This window comes from Bubalus kerabau, chromosome 6, assembly GCF_029407905.1.
Source record: "Bubalus kerabau isolate K-KA32 ecotype Philippines breed swamp buffalo chromosome 6, PCC_UOA_SB_1v2, whole genome shotgun sequence".
In the NCBI taxonomy this organism is placed as follows: Eukaryota; Metazoa; Chordata; class Mammalia; order Artiodactyla; family Bovidae; genus Bubalus; species Bubalus kerabau.
Window position 1 is genome coordinate 79,147,040 of NC_073629.1, and position 23,238 is coordinate 79,170,277.

General features: G+C 39.5%; 1 protein-coding gene and 1 pseudogene across 1 annotated transcript in view; both read right to left on the reverse strand.

The window, feature by feature from the left end:
• The window catches only part of SGIP1 (SH3GL interacting endocytic adaptor 1), a 236,717-nt gene that overhangs the window by 176,237 nt on the left and 37,242 nt on the right, over positions 1-23,238 (reverse strand). The gene's annotated exons all lie outside the window — the stretch shown is intronic.
• On the reverse strand, positions 21,596-22,960 carry LOC129655308 (40S ribosomal protein S13-like; annotated as a pseudogene).

Below are 23,238 nucleotides of genomic sequence, written 5' to 3' on the forward strand. Positions count from 1 at the left end.
TTGGGTGCCATGAGCCAAAGCTAAGGCAGATGAAATAGCAAGAAAGTTGTGAGAACCACAGGTAGTCTGGTAGGACTGGAACAGAAGGTGTGAGACTGGGGAGGCCAGCAGGGCCCAATGAATGAAGAACCTCTCAGATGCACACTTTATTCTACAGGTCCCTTGTCATGTGCACAGGATTTGAGAACCATTATCTGGTTGCAGAGCTTTAAAGCTCTTCTCACAGGACGTCTGCCTTCTTCCTTAATTCCATTTGGATATCACTTTTTATTCCCATATACCTGTTCTTATCCCATATAGCTCTCTTTTTCTATTCTGTGAAATGACTGTCTATCATTTTTACAAAACTTTATAAAAACTCTTGACAATGGGTACCCATATGTCCATCACCTTATGCCTATTATCATATAGCTCAATGGATGTCCCCAGGGAACTGACATAAAGCTGGGTTAGTTAAAAAAAAATGGGTGAAGCTAAAGACAAGCAGCCTTGAGAAAGGGTGTATCGAGTACAGACATGGAGGGGAAAAAAGGGCAGTGACAGCTTCTCTCTCTCTCTCTCTTTTAAAAAATAAATTCCAGTTTATTGATTTTTTCTTTTATAGACTGTTCTTTTAAACATTTTAAGTTGAGGTATAGTTGATTTACAGTATAGTCTTCACTTTCACTTTTGAAAGAGCATGAAAATAAACAATGGAAACAACGAAAGTTGGCTAATCCTACAAGTAAACATGTGTATGACTTTAGGAACCCCTAAACAGACAAAAGTAAGACCATAAATACTAGAATACTTAAAGAGAAGGATAAAAAATTATGCTTTTTCTCTCATTAGATTTTTATCCAGAAAACACACGCTTACTGATGTCTCTGGATCAGCAGTGTCCATTGTAGATGCCCCACAGATTCTTTCTGTTTGTTGTGCTAGATATTTGTTTACCATGAACACATTCCTTGGACCACTGAATTTGTTGAGTAAAGAGCATGGGATGTGCAATGTTTGGATTTGGGCTTGGTAAGGACTTTGGGTTTCTAGGCAAGTCAGCTTATGTCTTTGCCTCAATAGCCAATAAAAAAGATAAAATAAAAACAACTGCTTTACAAACCTTTCAGAAAGAATGAAGTATAGGAGAGCACTTCATAAAATGCTTCACAAATGGCAATGTGCTTTAAATATGTAAATTATATATTTCATAACATAATCAAAGCTTGTGATTGGGTTTTCCTTATATCTAGTGGGCAGGATCCAATCTTTTTACCCCAGTGGTTCCCACATCAGTTGTTCCTCTGCTGTATTTGGGAAGCTTTTTAAAGATACACTTCCAGCACCTGACACATTGAAGATATCCTGACTCAGAACTCCAGGGATGGGCCCAGGACCAGGAGCTCCCATGTGACTTGGATGATCAGCCAGAATGGAGAACTATTGTTACCTGACATTGGATACTTTCCAACCCCCAACTAATGCCCAATGTCAGTACACAGCAGGAACTTAACTCTGGTAATGAAGAAAGATTAAAATGTAAATGTCTCTGCAAGACATAAGATCTTGAAAAAGTCACACTAATTTACAAAGAGAAATGTGATATTTTAGTTAGAGTAGATCTTAATAGGAGAATAATTCCTAGAAATGACTCTTGAAGCTAAAATTGATCGTCGGTTCTTGAATCCTGATTTCTTATAGAAAGGGAAAATGCAAAAGAAATGAAGGAAACATTTCAAAGTGTAACCTGAGATTGAGCCTGGTGGCACTGTGTCTTTCCTGTTCCCCCTTTTAATTTTTTTCTCTCTCAGTATGCAGCACACACACACACATACATAGGACTGGACTCAGAACATTTTTCTAGATAGCTAAGTAAATTAGCTCATCAGATTCAGATTATTAATCATTTGAGTACCTGCTATGTTCAAAGTCTGCTTTTATGTAGAAAAACAAATGTCTGGGATCTTGCTTAAGGGAGAAAACCAAGTACAACAGTCACTGTAGTCGAGATGAGTGAAGATAACATCCACCAGTTCAAACAGTCCCGTCACCTGGCTCCTCTGTGTACTTCCCTTGTGACCAGCCTGCCACGTGGTCAGAATCAGAAGCCAGGGGCCATCAAGTTAATTAGTTATTTTAAGCATCAAGGATAGAGTGAATTCAAAGTAGAGAATGGTTATCAAACCAAGATATACGTAGATTAACCATTCAGGCTCAGTCTAAGAAAGACAAGCATTCTCTAAGGGGTTCCTTTCCATGAGGAGGCCCTGGACTATATCACCAGATTAGGCAAGGGTACAAGGGCAAGCCTCTGTGACAAACATGAGGTCTGAGATAAGAGTGAAAGGGAGTCCAGAGGAGAGGCCAACAAAGGCTTTTTATAGAGGAATTGATGTTTGAAATGGACTCTGAAGAATGAAAAAACATTTAATAAGCAGAGATGGGAGGAAGACAGTCCCAGTGGCAGCTTGAGCTTTATTTGTGAAAACATCTTCCCTGCTAGTGAACAGCAGTTCAGTAGTTATTTGGGACATTCAAATGTGTCCCAACACCCTAGCAGCTGCCCTTCCCCCAAAATAAGACAGAGCTTTTTCAGCTCTAACCGCTGCAGCTGCATGCCAATCACCAGGCAGGACATGCTGACGCTGCAGCCCTGAGCAGGCACCTGGTCTGCCTTGGGGGAATGTGGGAGCGGAGATGAGACAGTCATTCCCCTTGTCTATTTTGTAATCACTGAAGGAGAATTCCTAGAGCCCAGGCTTCAGGTGACACACGGCTACTCTTTCAAGAAGTTTGACATACACTGCTACCAACTGAGAAAAGGGACAAGAAAAAAGAAGTATAGAAAGGGAAGACAAAAAACAAGACCACAGATAGTTTCAGAAAACTTAGAGAGAGGGATTTTTGGAGCTAACTTAGTGATGATAAACAGTTTGGTCCAGGTGATCTCAGGATGTGGATTAATGTTTGGTATAGTGATAAAATTAGCTATCAACTCCTTGATAGCTATGTGTTGGGTCCACTATCTCTTTACATCCTCGCTCATTCTTAGTCGTGTCCAACTCTTTGCAACCCCACGGACCATAGCTCAACAGGTTCCTCTGTAATGGGATTTCCCAGGCAAGAATACTGGAGTGGATTGTCATTTGCTCCTCCAAGGGACCTTCTCCATCCAGGGATCGAACCTGCATGTCCTGCATCTTCTACACTGGCAGGCAGATTCTTAAACACTGTGCTACGTAGGAAGCCTCCTTTACATCTTTACCCTATAGTCTCATCTCCATTTGACAGATGAGGACACTGTGGTTTGCAAAAGTAAATACTTGCATAGATTCATAAGGCTTTTTAAAAATAGCTGAATTAAAAAAAGACTGAACCCAGTTTACTGACTCTAGAAATCCAGGCTTCTAACCCCATCACAATGGGATTAACCAGTTAGGTTCAGCCATGGGAAGCAGCTTGGTTACGGTTATTCCAGTTTACCTAACAGAAAGGTATTCTCCTTCCTCCTCAACTTCACTGATTGCAAATTGATACATTCTCCATTAAAGCCTCCTTTTCGAGAAGAAAAATGCTAATGCTAATACAGTACCTCCTTCTTTGTCAACAACTTTCAAGAACAATAATTATCTTCATGACTCCAGAGGGACCCAATCACACGTCCCATCTCCATCTTGTTACCTTCTATTCTCATTTTTCACCTGCTGCTGCAATACACTAGTCAATACTGGCCCCCTTTGCATCTTGGCACCTTCACACTCAGCTCATGTCTGCATGCTCCCAGAAAGAAAAGTTCTGAAGTGAAGTAAATTTCACACTGCTCCTGGTGTAAGAATAAAGCCTCCACTGTCGGAGCAAAGCCTAGATCCATGTAGAACCCAGGTCACTGATAACAAAGACAAACTCTGTCTCTAGTTTTCTTTCCAAGACACCCAGATGATGGGTAGTTTCCATTTAAGCTTTAAACACACGACACATATTTTCTTTTCTTTTAGGTTTGTCAGAATCTAACCATAGACAGAAAATTAAAGCCTTTGATAGGGTTTCACCACAGAATACATATACACCAGGCATGAATCATTCAGTTTCTACAATGTTAGAAATGAAGGGACACTAGGAATCAGACTGACTCCGTTTTCCATTTCCACAGGTGAATGCTGAGGCCCGACAGCCTGGCATAACTTACATGAGGACCCACACTGAGCCACATGCCGGATGTTGACACATATGGGTTTGAGAGAATAGAAAATTACTAAATCTGAAACAGGGCTACTTGGGTCCAGTTTTGATGTTTTGGACTACAATTTTTAAGTGGTTCATTTATAAAACAACAGTAAGTAGAGGTATGTTTGGGGTATGTCTCCAAGTATACATAAGGCCAACTTTAAAAATGAGAAAGTTGGTCAGTGAAATTGGGTGTTTTCAATGCACTTTATGGACTTGGAGGGTTCAGAATGTGCCACCAAAAATGTATTGCTTTGGCATTATGATTATTTTGAGCTGAAGGCACTTGAGAAAGAGCAGATACAGGAAGAGATCTCTGACTGCTCCCTTTCTACCTAAAAGGAGGTCATAAAATTTCCCATGAGAAATGTGTACTCCCTGTACTAGGAAGAGAAGCACATTCTTATCACCAGACACTGGGCACTGATACCAAAAGGGACCTGTACAAATAACCCTGCTAAAATCACCCTTATCTTACATTGGTTCCCCCATTTATTTCCTAATCACTGTCCCACAATTTACTGCCCCCAGCCCAAGCCCCTTTTGTCTTGTCACATCTTCACAATTTATTGTTCTCTGGGTTAAAAAGTTTATAAGTTTGGGAGCCTAATGTCTTCTTCAGGTTTTCATTTTCCTTCTGAAGATTCCTGTGTACATGTAAAAATATTAAATAAATGTACATGCTTTTCTCCTCTTCATCTGCCTCATGTCAGTTTAATTCTTAGGCTAGACATAGAACCTAAAGGGGGAGAAGGAAGTTTTTCCTCCTCTACAAACTGTAGCTAAGACTTTAGGCTCTTCTTTCATCACTATCAATCTTATGGGAAATTCACACATGATCTAGTACAAATCCTCTCGCCCTCTTTACAACACTCCCTAAATTCCCAGAAGATCTTCACTCTTATCCCCATAAACCATATATGAACAAAGACACATGTTTTTAACCCCATGAACCATATATGAACTAAGACACCTGTTCTTATCCCCATGAACCATATATAGACACACACCTTCTAAGCAGTAGGTCAAAATGACACGTCATGTGATTAGGACTACAGAGAGGATGTACCTTTCAAGTGTTCTGTGAATTGCAGCTCTATATACTTTTCTTTCAAAAGACATTGTTTTGCTCCATGGCTCTCAAAGTACCTGTTTGCACAATTTTGACAGGATATAAAGTTAAATCCATTTTAGAATGGAAAGACATTTACAATAAATAGCTAACACCATGGCTTCATGAAAGAAAAAAAAAATCATATCCCAAAGGTTGGAAGGACACAATCTTTCAATAAAAATTTTGAACAAGGGTGGTTGGCAACCTTAAACACAAATATATACACATACAACACTGTCTTAATTTTGATCACTTCACTGTGGATTCACAGCAGTCTGCAGCCTGGTATTTGAAAACTATATCTGTAAGCAATGGGAGCCATTAAATGTGCTAAGTGGAGAGTACCAAGAATAGACTTGTTAAAGAAAGACTTGATGACAAAGACTATAAATTAAGGAGTGAAAGGACAAGGTGACAAATCCCCATGTGCTGCAGAGGAAGCAAACTGTACTCTCCTCCTACTTAAAGACTTAAAAACAGTCTAATCATTCTAATAGATGTATACTCTGTTGTGCTGTGCTGTCACTAAGTCATATCTGACTCTCTGCAACCCATGAACTGTAGCCTGCCAGGGTCCTCTGTATAAGGAATTTTGCAAGCAAAAATATTGGAGTGGGTTGCCATTTCCTCTTCCAGGGGACCTTCCCCACCCAGGGATGAAACCCACATCTCCTGCTTTGGCAGGTGGATACTTTACCACTGTGCCACCTAGGAAGCCCTAGATGTATTCTATATGAGCCTAAATAAAGACCTAGAATGTATATAATACAGAGCTATATTAGGTAATGAGTAAACTATGAGAAAGACTTGGAGATAAGCACACATAAGTCGGGAAGGTGTGAAAAGGGAGAGAGGATGGAGAGAATGGGAAGGGTGGGGTCGTTATCCCAGAGACTAGATAGCCATTTGCTAAACCAGTTTCCTCCTCTTTGTGGACCACAACTAAGTTATATTTCCAAGAGTCTCTTGCAATTAGATGTGCTTTGTGATGCAACAAAACTTGAGTGGAAGTGATACTGGGTACTCCCAAGTGAGAGGGCAAGAAATGGCTGTGCCTCTCCCAGCCACATAAAGAGGACTCTGAAGACCTAGAGACGTAAGACAGCAAGAACTTAGGTCTCTGACTGAATGCATCAGATACTCCTTATCTACCAGGAATACCCATTATGGGAATGAGAAAACACACTAGATAGTGTGAAGCCACCATAATGTCCAAGTTTGTTTGTTATACCAGCCAGCATCACCATAAAAATAATGTATCTGATGATCATGCCTAAGTTCTAAAGAAAAGAACAGCTTTATTGAGATATAGTTTATATACAGTAAGTTTCCAAGCCAGTGATCTTTAGTATGTTCTCAGACTTGTGCAGTCATCACAGCTACCTAATTCTAGAGCATTTTAATCACTTCACAAAGAAATCCTATACCCATTAGCAGTCTCCTCCCATTTTCATCCAACCCTTCCAGTCCTAGACAGGCGCTTATCTTCCTCTCTCTACAGATTTTCCTATTCTGGACACTGTATAAATGGGATAAAACAATATTTGGTCTTTTGTGATTATTCCCTCTTACTTAGAACAGTGTTTTCAAGGTTCATGCATGTAGCATGTATCAGTTCTTCATTCTTTTTATTGCTGAGTAACACCCCACTGTATGGATATACCATATTGTACACTTTCATTGATTAACCAAGCTTTTCTTGTATTTGCTGTAGGAGCTTTAAAATATCCTAGCATCATATTGAAGAGGTGATTCATTTATCTAGAGGATGCACACACACATTCAAAGCCCTGTGGGTTACAACTATCAATACTTTGCAAAAAAATGGCTTATTTGACTTAAAATCATTCAAAAAATCAGTCATTCAGAAAAATCGAAATTCCTGTTAGAGTGATAACATACAGAGCACCTTAAAGTGGAAAAAAAAAAAAAAAACCCAAGAGGAAAGCACATGGCTTTATACCTTTTAATTCAAGAATTCTAAGAAAAAAATAATACATTGCAGGCAAACAGTTTGGCAGCAGCCTCCATAAGGATGCATTTTGGGGAGGAACCCAAAGAACTAAAGCTAATGTCAACACAAAGCAATTAAGTAGAAATTAGGTTTTGCTGGGTCAGGAAAAAAAGTTCATTAAAGGAATCAAGTCTCAATGTTTTTCTAAAGATAAATCCCAGCTTAGTCTAAAAAATCATTAAATCTTAATGACAGAGTTAATTTGTTGCTGGTGTCTACAAATGAAATATTAACATATTTCTCTAGCCTGGAAGTTTAGAATTGTGATTTTCTTTCCATGGTAGAGAAATTGAATATCTGGAAAGATTTATAAGACTGGGGAAAAACTGCAAGACAGAAAAATGCTGCTTCTGTATTCGCTCTCTTTAGGTCATCAGAAGGACATTCACAAAGAAAGAATTGACTCTGCAGGCATTACATTCATATGATAGACACTTATCAAGCACTCCTTGTTTCCTGGGCCCTATTGAGGTGCTGGGAATACAGAGACATAGAGACATTGGCTTGGTTATTACAACAGAATGTAGTAAGATCTGTAGAGAGTCATGGATAAAGAGGAAACTTGGAGAGAATGACGAATTCTGACTGAATGCCTTGTCTCAATGGCAAATATATTGTGTACGGTCTTGGGATGAGTAATTCGCTATGTGAGGAGAACAAGGAAATTCTGGATAGTGGGAATGAAATCCACAAAGATTTGGAGTCATGATAAGTCATGGAAAGTTTAGGAAAAAGTGAAACGAGAGTTATGCAAGGCAGAATTACTGGGAATACAGAAGTAGGTTAAAAACTGGTTTGGGTTCAATCTATAGAGCTCATGAGTTTAGATTTTGTTCTTTAGCCAGCTGAGAACTAGCAGATTTTTCTAAAATATCTTATTTTCTAAAATAAGTTAATGTGGTTGGGTTATTTTTGAAGTTTTACTATAAAAACATACACACACAAAAGAATAAGATACGAATTGCGGTTGATTACCACATGCATATCAACCACTTGGCAATTGTCAAGATTTTTCCACTTTTGCTTTATTTAAATGGAGGATTTTAAAGCAAGCCACCCACCTGATTTCATCTCACTCCTACATCTTTACATGAAAATATGTTCTTATCAAATCACTTTCACATTTAAATAAAATAATATTGTGCTGGCATAATTTAATCATTTATGGACTTAAATGCTTTTATCTTATAAATATCTTTTTATAGTAGGTGTGCTCAAATGAGAGCCCCCAATTAATTTCTTATGTTGCCCAAGTTGGCAAGGATTCTTAAAAATTTTAGTTTAGAACACTACTTCTTCATCCCACTCTCTTTATCCCCATGCCACTGACTTCCTAAGAAACCTGGTATAATGTTCTGAAGTCTGTCCCACATACTGCATTTATCTGTTTGCTTCCTTATTGGTGTAACTTAATTTTCCACTGTTTCTTTTAACTGGAAATGTACTCTGAAAGGCCTAATTAGATTCAGCGTCAATTTTTTTGTCAGACAAGAGTACTTCATAGGAGGTACTGCATAATTTATATTGTACCCCACTGGGAAGCACTTAATATTAAGTTGTCCCACTCATAGTGATGTTAACTCTGAAGATCAGATTCGCTTCCAAGATGACTTCACCTAGGTCTGTGTGGAAGATGGGACTATGGTGAAGTCACTCTGGTGGCAGGGAGATCAGGTATTACAGCATTATAGGAGCAATGAAATAGACATGAGGCAGGAAACAGAGATAAACAGAGAGAATGCCATAATGGACAAGTAATTTTGGAGTAGGATCATTGGAAGACTGGAAATACATTAATATTATAAATTTGGATGGGGGATGGAAATAGGGTCAAGTGAGCAAGTGATGAGGACAAAAGAATGTAAGCTCCATGATAGCAAAAAACTGTATGTTGCCCAATGCTAAACTCTTAATGCTTAGCACTGTGCCTGGCACAGAGTAGGTATCTGATAAATATGTGTTAAGTCCATATATGACTGTATTGTTGGATGGACAGGTAGGTGGATAAAGGTGCGGAAGCTACTAAAATAAATTAGTTGGATGTTCACACTACTGCTAGTAGCTGGGGAGATCCTTCATATTTAACTTGCCTTCAGGATATTTGTCTATTGATTATTACTACCTCAGGAAAATGCTTAACACTGTAAGGTATATCTCAAATTGTATAACCCAGGAATGTAAAAAAAAAAAGATACAAATGAATCTAAATTTAGTCCATGGGATTCATGTCTGGATTTTAGGAATGTAGGAATGAACTTTGTGATTATTTGGGGGCCTCAAATCATAAAAAAGTTTTAGGAAGTTTCTAGGATGATGACAATCTGAGAATTTATGCATCTATATCAATGGCATTTAACATATAAAGTTAAGAATATTAAAAATCATAATTTATTATCAAAATAATGATCTGGTTCCTTGAAAATCAGCAAGTCTCTAGCCAGACTAACTAAGAAAAAAAAGAGAGGTGACACAAATTGCTAATATCAAAAATAAAAATGGAGACATTACTTTTAATGTAATTAAAAATGGCAACCCACTCCAGTGTTCTTGCCTGGAGAATCCCAGGGACAGGGGAGCCTGGTGGGCTGCCGTCTATGGGGTCGCACAGAGTCGGACACGACTGAAGCGACTTAGCAGCAGCAGCAGCAGCAGCAGCAGCAGCAGCAAAGACTTCAAAAGTATGCCAAAAAATATTAAGCCAACAGATTTGATAATCTATATGGAATGTACCAAATCTTTGAAAGGCATAATCTGCAAAAACCCATAAAAGAATAAATAAAAAATGTGACAGGTTTATATCTATAAAGGAATTTTAGTCAATAAACTAATACTCTTCCAAAGCATCAGGTTCAGATGGGTTCACTGGTGAATTCTACCAAACATTTAAGGAAGAAATTATACCAATTATCTATAATTTTTTCCAGAATGGAGAAATATAGGGAATATTTTCTAACTCATTCTAAGAGATCAGGATTACCCTACTACTAAAATCAGACAAAAACATTCCATAAAAAGAAAACTGCAGATCAATCTCTCTCATGTACATAGATTAAAAAATTGTTAACAAAGTATTAGCAAATTGAATTCAACAATGTATATAAGGAATTATACATCGTGATCAAGTGGGATTTATCCTAGATATATAGTCTGGTTTAACATTCAAAAATTAAGTAATACAATCACATGAACAGGCGAAAGAAGGAAAAATCATATCAATAGACATAGGAAAAACATAAGGCAAGAAAAGAAATAAAAGGTATACAGACTGTGAAGGAAGAAATGAAACTTTGTTCACAGACGACATGATCATTTTTGTAGAAAGTCTGAAAAAATTGAGCAAAAATCTCCTGGAACTAGTAAGTGATTACAGAGAGTTTGCAGAATATGAAGTTGATATGCAAATATAAATTACTTTCCTTTATGCTAGTACTGAAAATGTGGAAATAAAGCACAGCATCATTTCCAACAAATATGCTAAGTCACTTCAGTCGTGTCTGACTCTGTGCAACCCCATAGACGGCAGCCCACCACGCTCTCCCGTCCCTGGGATTCTCCAGGCAAGAACACTGGAGTGGGTTGCCATTTCCTTCTCCAATGCATGAAAGTGAAAAGAGAAAGTGAAGTCGCTCAATCGTGTCCGACTCTTAGCAACCCCATGGACCGCAGCCTACCAGGCTCCTCCGTTCATGGGATTTTCCAGGCAAGAGTACTGGAGTGGGGTGCCATTGCCTTCTCCATCCAACAGATAAAATAGGTATAAATCTAATGAACTGGTATAAGAACTATATGAGTGGAATTATGAACTCTAATAAAGATATCAGAGAATAATTAGAGAGATATTCCATGTACATGAATAGGAAAAATCCAGTTCTTCCCAACTTGATCTTTAGATTCAATGCAATCTCAATAAAAATTCTAGCAAGTTACTTTGTAGATATCTAGAAACTGATTCTAAGGTTTATGGAGAGGCAAAACATCTGGAATAGCACAGTATTTAAGGGTAAGAACAAAATTAGATGACTGATACTACCATTCAAGAAGATAGAGAGCCCAGAAACAGAATCACTTAAATACAGTCAATTATCTTTGACAAAGCAGCAAAGGAAATACAGTGAAGCAAAGATTGTCATTAGGTGACCTTGGGTATGGCAATGACTTTTTACATATAACCATACAGGCATGATCCATGAAAGAAATAGCTGACAAGCTGGAATTCATTGAAATTAAAAATCTCTGTCCTGCAAAAGATAATATCAAGAAAATGAGAAGACAAGCCATAGACTGGTAAAAAATGTGTGCAAAAGATAATATGATAAAGAACTGTTATTCAAAATATACTCCCAAAAGCCTTTTAAAGCTCAATGTGGATCAACCTAGAACCTATTATACAGAGTGAAGTTAAGTCAGAAAGAGAAAAACAAATATTGTATAATAAAGCATATATATGGAATCTAGAGAGATGGTATTGATGAAGCAATTTTGCAGGGCAGGAAAGAAGGCACAAACGTGAACAGAATTTTGGACACAGTAGGGGATGGAGAGGGTGGGATGATTTGAGAAACATGTGCATTACCATATGTAAAATACATAGCCAGTGGGAATTTGCTGTATGATGCAGGGAAACCAAATCTGGTGCTCTGTGACAACCTAGAGGGGTGGGCTGCGGTGGGGGGGAAATGGGAGGGAGGTTCAAGAGAGGGGGATATATGTATACCTATGGCTGATTCATGTTGATGTGTGGCAGATAATTGCAATATTATAATTATCCTCCAATTAAAAATAAAATAAAATAAAAATTCTCATTGATAAAAAATAAAATGCAAAACACAATTGAAAGACCAAAGACATGAACAAACACTTCACCAAAGAAGATATATAGGTGATAAGTGAAAATGAAAACCGGTCACACAGTCATGTCTACTCTTTGCAATCCCATGGACTATAGCCTGCCTGGCTCCTCTGTCCATGGAATTCTCCAGGCAAGAATACTGGAGTGTGTTGCCATTTCCTTCTCCAGGGATCTTACCAACCCAGGGATCGAACCTGAGTCTCCTGCATTGCAGGAAGATTTTTTACCAACTGAGCCACTAGGGAAGCCCATAAGTGTATAAAAATATTTTCAATATCATCAGTTTAGTTCAGTTCAGTCTCTCAGTCATGTCCAACTCTTTGCAACCCCATGAATTGCAGCATGCCAGGCCTCCCTGTCAGAGAAGGCAATGGCACCCCACTCCAGTACTCTTGCCTGGAAAATCCCATGGATGGAAGAGCCGGTAGGCTGTAGTCCATGGGGTCGCTAAGAGTCGGATACGACTGAGTGACTTTACTTTCACTTTTCACTTTCATGCATTGGAGAAGGAAATGGCAACCCACTCCAGTGTTCTTGCCTGGAGGAAGAATCCCAGGGATGGGGGAGCCTGGTGGGCTGCTGTCTATGGGGTCGCACAGAGTCAGACACGACTGAAGTGACTTAGCAGCAGCAGCAGCAGCAGGCCTTCCTGTCCATCACCAACTCCTGGAGTTCACCCAAACTCATGTCCATCGAGTTGGATGCCATCCAGCCATCTCATCCTCTGTCGTCCCCTTCTCCTCCTGCCCCCAATCTCTCCCAGGATCAGAGTCTTTTCCAATGAGTCATCTCTTCACATGAGGTGGCCAAAGTATTGGAGTTTAAACATTAGCATCAGTTCTTCCAAAGAACACCCAGGACTGATCTCCTTTAGAATGGACTGGTTGGATTTCCTTGCAGTCCAAGGGACTCTCAAGAGTCTTCTCCAACACCACAGTTCAAAAGCATCAATTCTTCGGTGCTCAGCTTTCTTCACAGTCCAACTTTCACATCCATAGATGACCACTGGAAAAACCATAGCTTTGACTAGACGGAACTTTGTTGTCAAAGTAATGTCTCTGCTTCAATATCATATGTCATTAGGAAATCACAAATTAAAACAGTTATGAGGTACCACTATGCATGCATTAAAATAGCCCAAATCCAGAACACTCACAATACCAAATGCTAACAAGGATGAGGAGAAACAGGGACTCTCATTCATTGCTGGTGGGAATGCAAAATGATATAGCCACTTTGAAAGAAGTTTGGCAGTTTCCTACAAAAATATATATATTCTTATCACACAACCCAGCAATCACACATCTTGGAATTTACCCAAACCAAATGAAAGCTTATGCCTATACAAAAACCTGCACATGCATGTTGACAGCAGGTTTATCATTACCAAAACCTGGAAGCAATTGAGGTGTTGCTCAGTAGATGAATGGAAAAATAAACTGTGGTGCACCCAGACAATGTAATATCATTCATCACTAAAAAGAAATAAGCTACCGAGATACAAAAAGGCATGGAAGAAATTTAAATGTGTATCACTAAGTGAAAGAAGACACTCTGAAAATAAAGCTTATTGAACTTCCGGTTATAAGATGAATAAGTTCTGACAACCTACTGTAAAACATGGTGATTATAGTTAACAAAACTATATTTTATACCTGAAAGTTGCTAAGAGATTAGATCTTAACTGTTATCACCACAAAAAAGAAACTGTTAATTATGTGATATGGCAGAAGTGGTAACTAACCCTGCTGTTGCAATCATTTCAAAACAAGTATACCAAATCATCATCTTAAAAATACTCAAGGTGTAAGTCAACTATATCTTAACAATGCTGGAAAAACTAAAATTATAATAAAAAACCTAATACTATATAATGAAAATGATACTTACAAAAATAAAACTTAAAAGACTTAAAATAGGCCACTAAGGCAAAGACTCTGGTCTTTAATGATGGTAGTGTTTCCGCCCCCCCCCCCTTTTTTTTTCAAATAATATCTTTTTTAATCTCATAGAATACTGTCAGCCCTCCTTATCTTTAGGTTCCACATGTGTGGATTCAACAAACTGCAGGATCATTTAGTACTATATTTACAACCCGTAGTTGGTTGAATTCACAGATGCAGAACACCTGGATATGGAAGGCCAGCTATGGGACTTGAGCATCTGCAGTTTGGTATCTGCAGCAGGGCCTGAAACCAATCCCCAATGAATACCAATGAACTATTGTATTACCTCCTCTGTCCTGAATGTTTGAAAATATCTGTATTCTTCCTAGTAAGATAAGAAAGTTTGTATTATCATATTCCTTCCTTACTACCAGATCAGTAGCATTTATTACCATTAATCATTACTTTTCAATGGTTTAATAACTGAAAGGATCATATGTTTAACCAGTGCTTATTTTTTAAATCTCCTCTTCTTTTTTATTAATGATAAAATCTGATTCATACCACTTTAGTGAAAATTTGGGGCTTATCAGTTCACATAAGTGAAAATTCAGGAATGGCACTGCCTTCAGACATACTGGAACCACACCATCAGGGCACCATGACCCTGAGCACTCAGTTCCCCATTTTCTGAGGGGACGTTCTTCTCACGCTCCACTGTTTGGAGACTGTAGCTACAGGTGCACATCCTCTCAGGTTTAACTTAAAGAGAACAGAGAGTAGTCAGGAGCTCCCACGTAATTCCTAGAATTCATTTCTGACTCAACCCATCACTGATCTAAATGTTTTATTGATTTTATTTTTATAAGGATTGTCATTTTGTTCTGCTTGGTTAAGTCTGCGCCACATGTCATATAGAGGAATGGCTAGCTCCCAGAGGAGATTTTGGATACTAGAGAAAGAGTAGATGCATTCTAGCAAGACAAAAACTCTTTAAAAAATCGCCTATTTTGTACTGTGCTTTCACATTATCTTGTGACTATCATCCCAGGCGCACAAATGAGAACCTGATGCTCGCTGAGTGGTGTGGCTGGGACTATAAATGAGGTCTCCCTTCTCTTAGCTGGGTGTCATTCTGCTGAATGAGATTGTGCTGCATGGTAGAATAAATACTCATTACTCCAAAAATGAATGAAAGAACTCTTCTCCCAGAAAAAGTGTCTTTTTTATCTTGTTGGATGAAATAAAATATTTTGGAGGCAAATATAAAAATTCCTCTTTCCAAGTTTTCAATTGTTATTTCAATGTCTGAAATCAATATGATGAATGGAGTATGAATTAGCCCCTAAGAAAGTTGATAGCCCCAAGAGACAACAATTGTTCATTAATTCACATTGATCTTAACAAGATCTCATGATTCAAATAGCAAAGTTGCTGGCAGAGAGTGCTGAGATCAGTTGCTTACCACTAGAGAAATCACCCTAGCACTCTTATAATGATAAGATTTACATGAAAGTGAAAGTCACTTTAGTCAGGTCCGACTCTTTTCGACTATACAGTCCATGGAATTCTCCAGGCCAGAATACTGGAGTGGGTAGCCTTTCCCTTCTTCAGGAGATCTTCCCAATGCAGGGATCAAACCCAGGTCTCCCACATTGCAGGCAGATTCTTTATCAGCTGAGCCACCAGGGAAGCCTAGGAATACTGGAGTGGGTAACCTATCCCTTCTCCAGTGGATCTTCCCAACCCAGGAATCGAACTGGGGTCTCCTACATTGTAGGCAGATTCTTTGCCAGCTGGGCTACCAAGGAATCCTAAGATTTACATAGTTGCTTGTGAAGTTCCAACATACTCCAGATGAATGATTCATTTTCCCTAATTAAAGGAAGACATCAAAATGATTACTTCTTTTACTCTTTCACTCAGTGTAATGACTGGTCTGGGTTGATCCTGACTGAAACCATAACAACTTAGAATGATATACTTAAAATTTGCTCTTTTAATAAAATGGGCTGGAAAATAGATGAACACTTAAAATTCAGACTGCATGTGTTAAGCCACTTTAGATGTGTCTAACTCTTTGCGACCCTATAGACCATAACCCAGTACACTCCTTCGTCCATGGGATTCTCCAGGCAAGAATACTGGAGTGGGTAGCCATGCACTCCTCCAGAGGATCTTCCCGGACCAGGGATTGAACCTGCATCTTGTAAGTCGTCTGCATTGGCAGGCAGGTTCTTTACCACTAGTGCCACCTGGTATCTCTTGCTTTTTGCTTTCTCCTAGAATTTACAACATGGTAGAAACCGAAAAGTTTTTTGTGACAAACCAGACTTGAAATTCTACAAAGGCAAAGACCACATGTATTGAACTCACTGCCTGGCAATTACCCAGAGACTTGCACAGGAGAGATATAAAGTGTGTTGAATAACTGAGTGAGTAAACGATTCACTTCATTTTCCCAGAGGAGCGCGAGTCTTCCAGCTTTGGGATTCCACTCTGACACTTTGTTCTAGAACTCTGAGCCTGAATTTCAGAAAGTCCTTCTGATTTGTTAACCCCCACCCTCCATCAATTTAGAAATATCTCCCCTTCTTCAGATTTCTTTTGTATTTTCTGTCCATAACGCTCTCATTTAGAGTTTACTTACTTCACTTTATATATATGTGTGTGTTATTGTCCTCAATTTTAACTGGAAGTTTCTAGATTCTGGACACTTAGGTTTATCTTTATTATATACCCTGCAACCTAATACAGCTCTCAAATATTTAAATTTGCATTTCACCTTTTTCTGATAACCTGGGCAGTTCCCATAAAGACACACCCAAGAGAAACACAGTATATTTAAAACTAAAAACCAATAAAATAGAAAATAAGAGTCCATGTAAATAGAAGGGGATACATTCTTTCAGAGTTAATTAGACAGATTGTACTTGGGCAATAAATTTGGTTTCAAGTTTTCCAGCACAAAAAGAAAAAAAAGGTATCCAAATTATATGTCACATAACTATGCACTGGCCAGAACATTGCTCCCTATGACATTACACCAGAATAAAAATTTATCAGGAGTCTCTGTAGCAGAAAGCAAATGGACACTGGAGTCGGGTGGTCCTGGTTTTATATCTCATTTTCTGTCCCTTTCCTAACTATGTGACTTCGGGCAAGGCATTTAAACTCACCAGACCTCAGTTTCTTCATCTGGAAAATGAGGACTTGGGTAACTATAAACCCCAAGGGGCTATTCTAAGAAGTGCTATTACTAAGCTAGTTAAATAGTAATAATAATAATTAATAGTGCAATCTTACTATACCAGGCACTGTGCCAAGGGCTCAATGTATAGTATCTCACTTCTCTCTTGTTCCTCTCTTGTGAGGGAGGTGACTGAAACAGTGTGATGAAGTGTGGGCCTAAGGTCCTGCAGCTAGCTAGCCCACTGTGTGACTTTCAGCATTTGATCCCTTGCATGCCTGGTAAATATCTCCTGCCATCACATTTTTACAAAAAGAATAACTGCTTCAGTACGCTTTTATATATGCATAATTTCAAACTATCCTGGGACCATATTTGCACCCTTGTAAAGAGAAAATGGCAGATGACATAGAAATCTCAAGTCTCTTGAGAATTATACTAAATAAATTTCTGTGTGCTTTCTTTGCATGTTTGTATGCACTAAGTTTAGATCAGTCAGGTTCAACCATAGCTTCCTCACACTGAATTTTCCCTGTGCATAGCACACAGAGGCATAGTGCCCATCCAGCCCCATCCCATCACTCTCTGCTTCCCAGGAGATCTTATTTCCAGGTTCCAGGTGAGAAAGAAGTCAAAAGGGCATTTACCACTTAAGTGAGTTACAGGAGAGTCAATAGACTGAGTTCAATTCCAGGCATGCTATTCATTAACCACTGGACTTTGGGAAGGTCACTCTGAAACATGAGTGTCACTGTGGGTAAAGTGAAGAAGTTGGACAAGTTTAGTAATAGCTATTGAATTGCTTTTTTAGGGACCTGTCTCAGGGACTGCTACTCCAGTGCAAGGAGGAGATTAAAATGTTCTCAACCCCTAACTTCAACTGGGGAAACTCTAGTTTTATTGTTGTTTTTTTTTTTTAATTTACTGCGTGTTGACTTTAGTTTGAGTTAAAAAGCACCTCTGACACATTGAACTAGATGAATGTTAACAGCCCTGGTTTAAGAGCATGGCTGAACAATCTGAATGCACATCCATTCCTGGCTGAACTGACTGCCCTAGGTGGGACTTCTGTGTTACAATTTGCCACTAGTAGTAGGCATGGCAGGTTTACTAAGAGAAGAATTAGGAAGAGAACTTTTTGCTTTTCTTTGCTAAGTCCTGAAAAGAAGCAAAATATTCCAGATGATAATCCTTCTCGGAAACTGGCAAGTAGATGGCCACAGGAAGACACTGGTTGCAAAGGAGACCAGATGAACTGGGAAATTATTTACTGCTTCCAGCAAATTAGCTGAAGGAGAAAAAAAAGAACGCTTTCTCCCTTTTAGTACTGTGGGGAGGAAGTAAACAAAACATTCCATCTGATGTGATTCAGAATTTCCCAGATGCTAAGCCAATTGGCCTGCCGGAGAGGTCTAAGCCATTAGGACTTTCCCAAAGCATCCTAAAAGCACAGAGCCCTCTCTTATGAAAGATGCAGCAGCAGAAAGGACTGCCCGCAGGCTCCCACTCAGGAGATCTGGTCCTCCTGGTCTTTCCTCTGTTTCTCTTTGTTTGGAATTGGGCAAGTCACTTTTTTTCTCTGATGTTGGTTTTCAAATCTGTCAAAGGAAGATTCTGGACTAGGTATGTTTAACTAAGGTCTCTTCTTGTTACAACATAGTATGTTCCTCCAAATAACCCAGGACTCAGCCAAATGGACAGCCCCAAGTCGCCTAGCCTCTGGAACACTTCTCAGTATTAAAGTAGAAACCTCTTAAGCCCCAACACTGCAGATGACGATACTCTTACTGACTGGCTCCTTAGTACCTTCAAGGTTTACTGGGTGGGGCATAAACTTCTTAGGCACATCTTGTTCAGATGGTCTAGTGTAAAATCAAATTCTTGATGTGCTTTTCCTTTTCTAACTCATTTTTATTTCCTCTGTACTTCATGCTGATATTTCAGGACAATGTCTGCTTCCCCCTCAATGTCCCCTAAATATTACTTATTAAAGAGTAGTGGATAATAGATGCTAACAACAACAAACAGAGAGTAATAATGGAAAGGTTATATTATTACTAAGTGGGTTACTTAAAGGGGTTTCCCAGGTGGTACTAGTGGTTAAAACACACACACACACACACACACACACGCTAATGCAGGAGATTTAAAAAGAGAGGCAGGTTTGATCCCTGGGTTGGGAAGATCCTCTGGAGGAGGACACAGCAACCCAGTCTAATATTCTTGCCTGGAGAACCTGATGGACAGAGTCCATAGTCCATGGCCTATAGCCCATAAGGTTGCACAGAGTCGGACACGACTGAAGTGACTTAGCATACATGCAGCTTACTTAAAACTGAATTTTAAATATTTCTACTCTTAAAAATCACAAGTCATTATTATTACAGAGAATCTTCCTTCTGCCAGATTTCTTCATTGTTCCTCAGCTCCTCAGTCTATTGCAGATCATAGCTCACTACAGTCCTTTCAAAGTCCTTTCCTGGGCAATTCCTGGATATTTGAATTTTTTCCAACTTCCTTTTATAGAGCAATTCAGTTCTCTCTCTTTTCTGATGATGCTCCTTGGCCATTCCCTGGGGCCAGCTTTCTACATCTAAAAAGCACAGTGTTTTTTTTTTGTTTTCTAATTGATTTCTCTGAGCAGTTTCACATCTGTTTCCTCATCTATAATATGGTGAAAATTGTTCCTGTGAGTTATTGTGAGGCTTCAGTGAGATGATACCTGCTTGGTACCCCAAACAGTGCCTGGTGCATAATCATAGTAGGTGCTGAATTAATGTTAGCTACTGGTATTTGAAGTACTACAAAATCTTTCAGGATTGTTTTGAGGATTAGAGATAAAGGGCCTGCCCCATGGGAGGCATACATAAACATGCAAATGTGTTAATAGTTACAAACTGTTTACTCAATGCCAAGCTCTATTCTATATATGCCCATTTAATATTCACAACAGACAAGAACTATAGATACTCTTCTTATCCTCAATTCACAGATGAGGAAACTGCATAAAGAGGTTAAGCAATTTGCCTAAGGTCACACAGTTAGCTAGTGGCTTAACTAAGATTTAAACTCAGGCAATTAGACTTCAGAGTCTGTGTTTTTACCTTCCACGTTGTCCTGCCTGTTAACTTTTTTAGTAGCATTGTTAAATAAATGAGGGCAGTAGGTTCATTGAATGTATAATCTAACTATAGGACTCTGTATCAAGGAATAAATTCTCCCAAAATACTGAAACACTTTAAAAGTAGCTTTTGGCAGCTCACTGGAATGCCAAAATGGCAGTTCACTAGGTCTTCCAGGAATGTTGTCAAGAAGTCTGGTTGTTTTTCCATTGTTTACTATAAAATGCATCTACTGTCTAAACAGAACTATACCAAAGAATACTAGCAAAAATTGTTAACGTTTCAACAACTGGATCAGCAAAGTGTTAGATGCCAGAGTTTCCTCTATCTGTGTAGATGTATGAGCTACAAAGATGACCTTATTCATGAGACTTATGAGTCTGAAAAACATTTAATATTTCAATCAAATAAAGCCAACCACATAATCAATCTGGTACTTATTTTGTAGTCACACATTTATTCCTATCCCACGCTGTAATTAAGCATCAACCATCAGCTGCCCAATCAAAGACTGAAGTTCAAATGATTTTCCTAAAATCAAACCAAACATTTTCAAGGTCAGTTTCAGCAATGGCTAATCCAGCGAAGGAAAAGAGCATTTGGCCCTCCAGACTTCCAAGCTGCACACCTGTGATGAGATGGGCTACTGCCCTTCTTGAAATGAAGGCCTTTTGTTGCGAAGTGTGTGTGAGTAAACACTTGGTTCGTTGCTAGCCCAGTACCTAGCCCCTCCCTCCCTGGTCATAGCACACTTTCTCTTCCTGACACTGCTGCTGCTAAGTCGCCTCCGTCGTGTCTGACTCTGTGCGACCCCATAGATGGCAGCCCACCAGGCTCCCCCATCTCTGGGATTCTCCAGGCAAGAACACTGGAGTGGGTTGCCATTGCCTTCTCCAATGCATGGAAGTGAAAAGTGAAAGTGAAGTCCCTCAGTCATGTCTGACTCTTCGAGACCCCATGGACTGCAGCCTACCAGGCTCCTCTGTCCATGGGATTTTCCAGGCAAGAGTACTGGAGTGGGTTATTATTGCCTTCTCCCTTCCTGACACTACCTGGACTTATTTCAGATATCCCCTCCTCCACATATCCATGTGATTCAGGGGACTCTAACCCCCGCCTCTCTGGCTCCAGCAAGTGGACCCTGATTACCCTCATTAAGCTAATCTGATCACAGTTGTCTCATTCCCCTGGCTAAACCACTGTGTTAGGGATAGACCCAAAACATGAAACACGAGACATTTGCTTGGGGCTTCTGGGAAATGTATCTGAGTTCTAAACAGAGACACCCTAGAGATGGCTCCCTCTGCCTCTGGACATTGTTTATCCAAAGCTAATGCTTGTTACAGTCATAGCCATTTTCCAGTTCTGAGGATAGCAGTATGGGGGAAAGAAAGCCTAGATCCTGATGACAGTATGCTCCTAGAACCTGTTTTTTTTTTTTTTTTTTTCTGTTAAACAATGATTTTATTACTTTAGTACAATACACAAATTTATGCAACCAGGGCAGAGGCTGTGGATGACTCAGATTTCCAATTGGGGGGTGACTCGTTTGTTCTTGTAGTATCGAGCCAACTGGTGAATATGGCTCTCAACTAGAATCAGACGGAATTTAGCATCTTTATCCTTTCTGTTCCTCTCAAGATGCTTTCGGATAGCAACAGCTTTCTTAATTAAATGATAGAGATCCTCAGGGAGATCAGGAGCAAGTCTTTTGGACTTAAGAATTCTCAGGATTCTGTTGCCTGTCACAAAATGTACTTGCACAACACCATGAGAGTCTCTCAGGATCACCGATCTGTGAAGGAGTCAGGCCCTTCTTGGCCAGTTTGTAGATCTGCTCCTTCACGTCGTCAGAAGTGAGCTTCAGCCAGGTGGGGACGCTGCGGCGGTAGGGCAGAGCCGACTGGGACAAGCCCTTCCCGGGAGCGCGCATGCGCCCCATGATGGTGGCGGTGTGGTAGCAAAAGGCTAGAGCCTGTTTTTTTACTCTCTCTGCTCCATCAATTGTGTAAAATAATAAACCTCATGATTGAAGGCGTTTGAGTTAAACTTCCCCCATATTTGAATCCCGAAGGATTCTAAGCCCCACCATGCATGTCTACACTTGTGCAGGCTTGTTTCAGCATAAACCAGACTGCTTTCAGGGAAGGGTGCTAGCTCCACTGTAAGTCAGGATGAAACAGAAATTCAGTATCTGCCCAAAACCTAAAACACGACAAACCTGTCAGCTTCTGCCCAAAGTGTGGTCCCTGGACTAGCAGCATCAGCCTAACCTATGAGCTTATTAGAAATGCAGAATGTCCATTCATCTGTGTTGGACATTCAGGTTGTTTCCACGCCCATGCTATTGTAAACAGTACTGCAATGAACATTGGGACACATGTGTCATTTTGAATTATGATTTCCTCCAGGAATATGCCCAGGAGTGTGACTGCTAGGTCATATGGTAGTTCTATTTTCAGTTTTTTAAAGAACCTCCATACTGCTCTCTATAGTGGCTGTATCAATTTACATTCCCACCAACAGGGCAAGAGGGTTCCCTTTTCTCCACACCCTCTCCAGCATTTATTGCTTGTAGATTTTGGGGGGATGGCCATTCTGACTGGTGTCAGGTGATACCTCATTGTAGTTTTGATTGGAATTTCTCTTTTTTTTTTTTTTTTTGTTTTGTTTTTTTTTTTTTTAATTTTATTTTATTTTTAAACTTTACATAACTGTATTAGATTTGCCAAATATCAAAATGAATCTGCCACAGGTATACATGTGTTCCCCATCCTGAACCCTCCTCCCTCCTCCCTCCCCATTCCATCCCTCTGGGTCATCCCAGTGCACCAGCCCCAAGCATCCAGTATCGTGCATC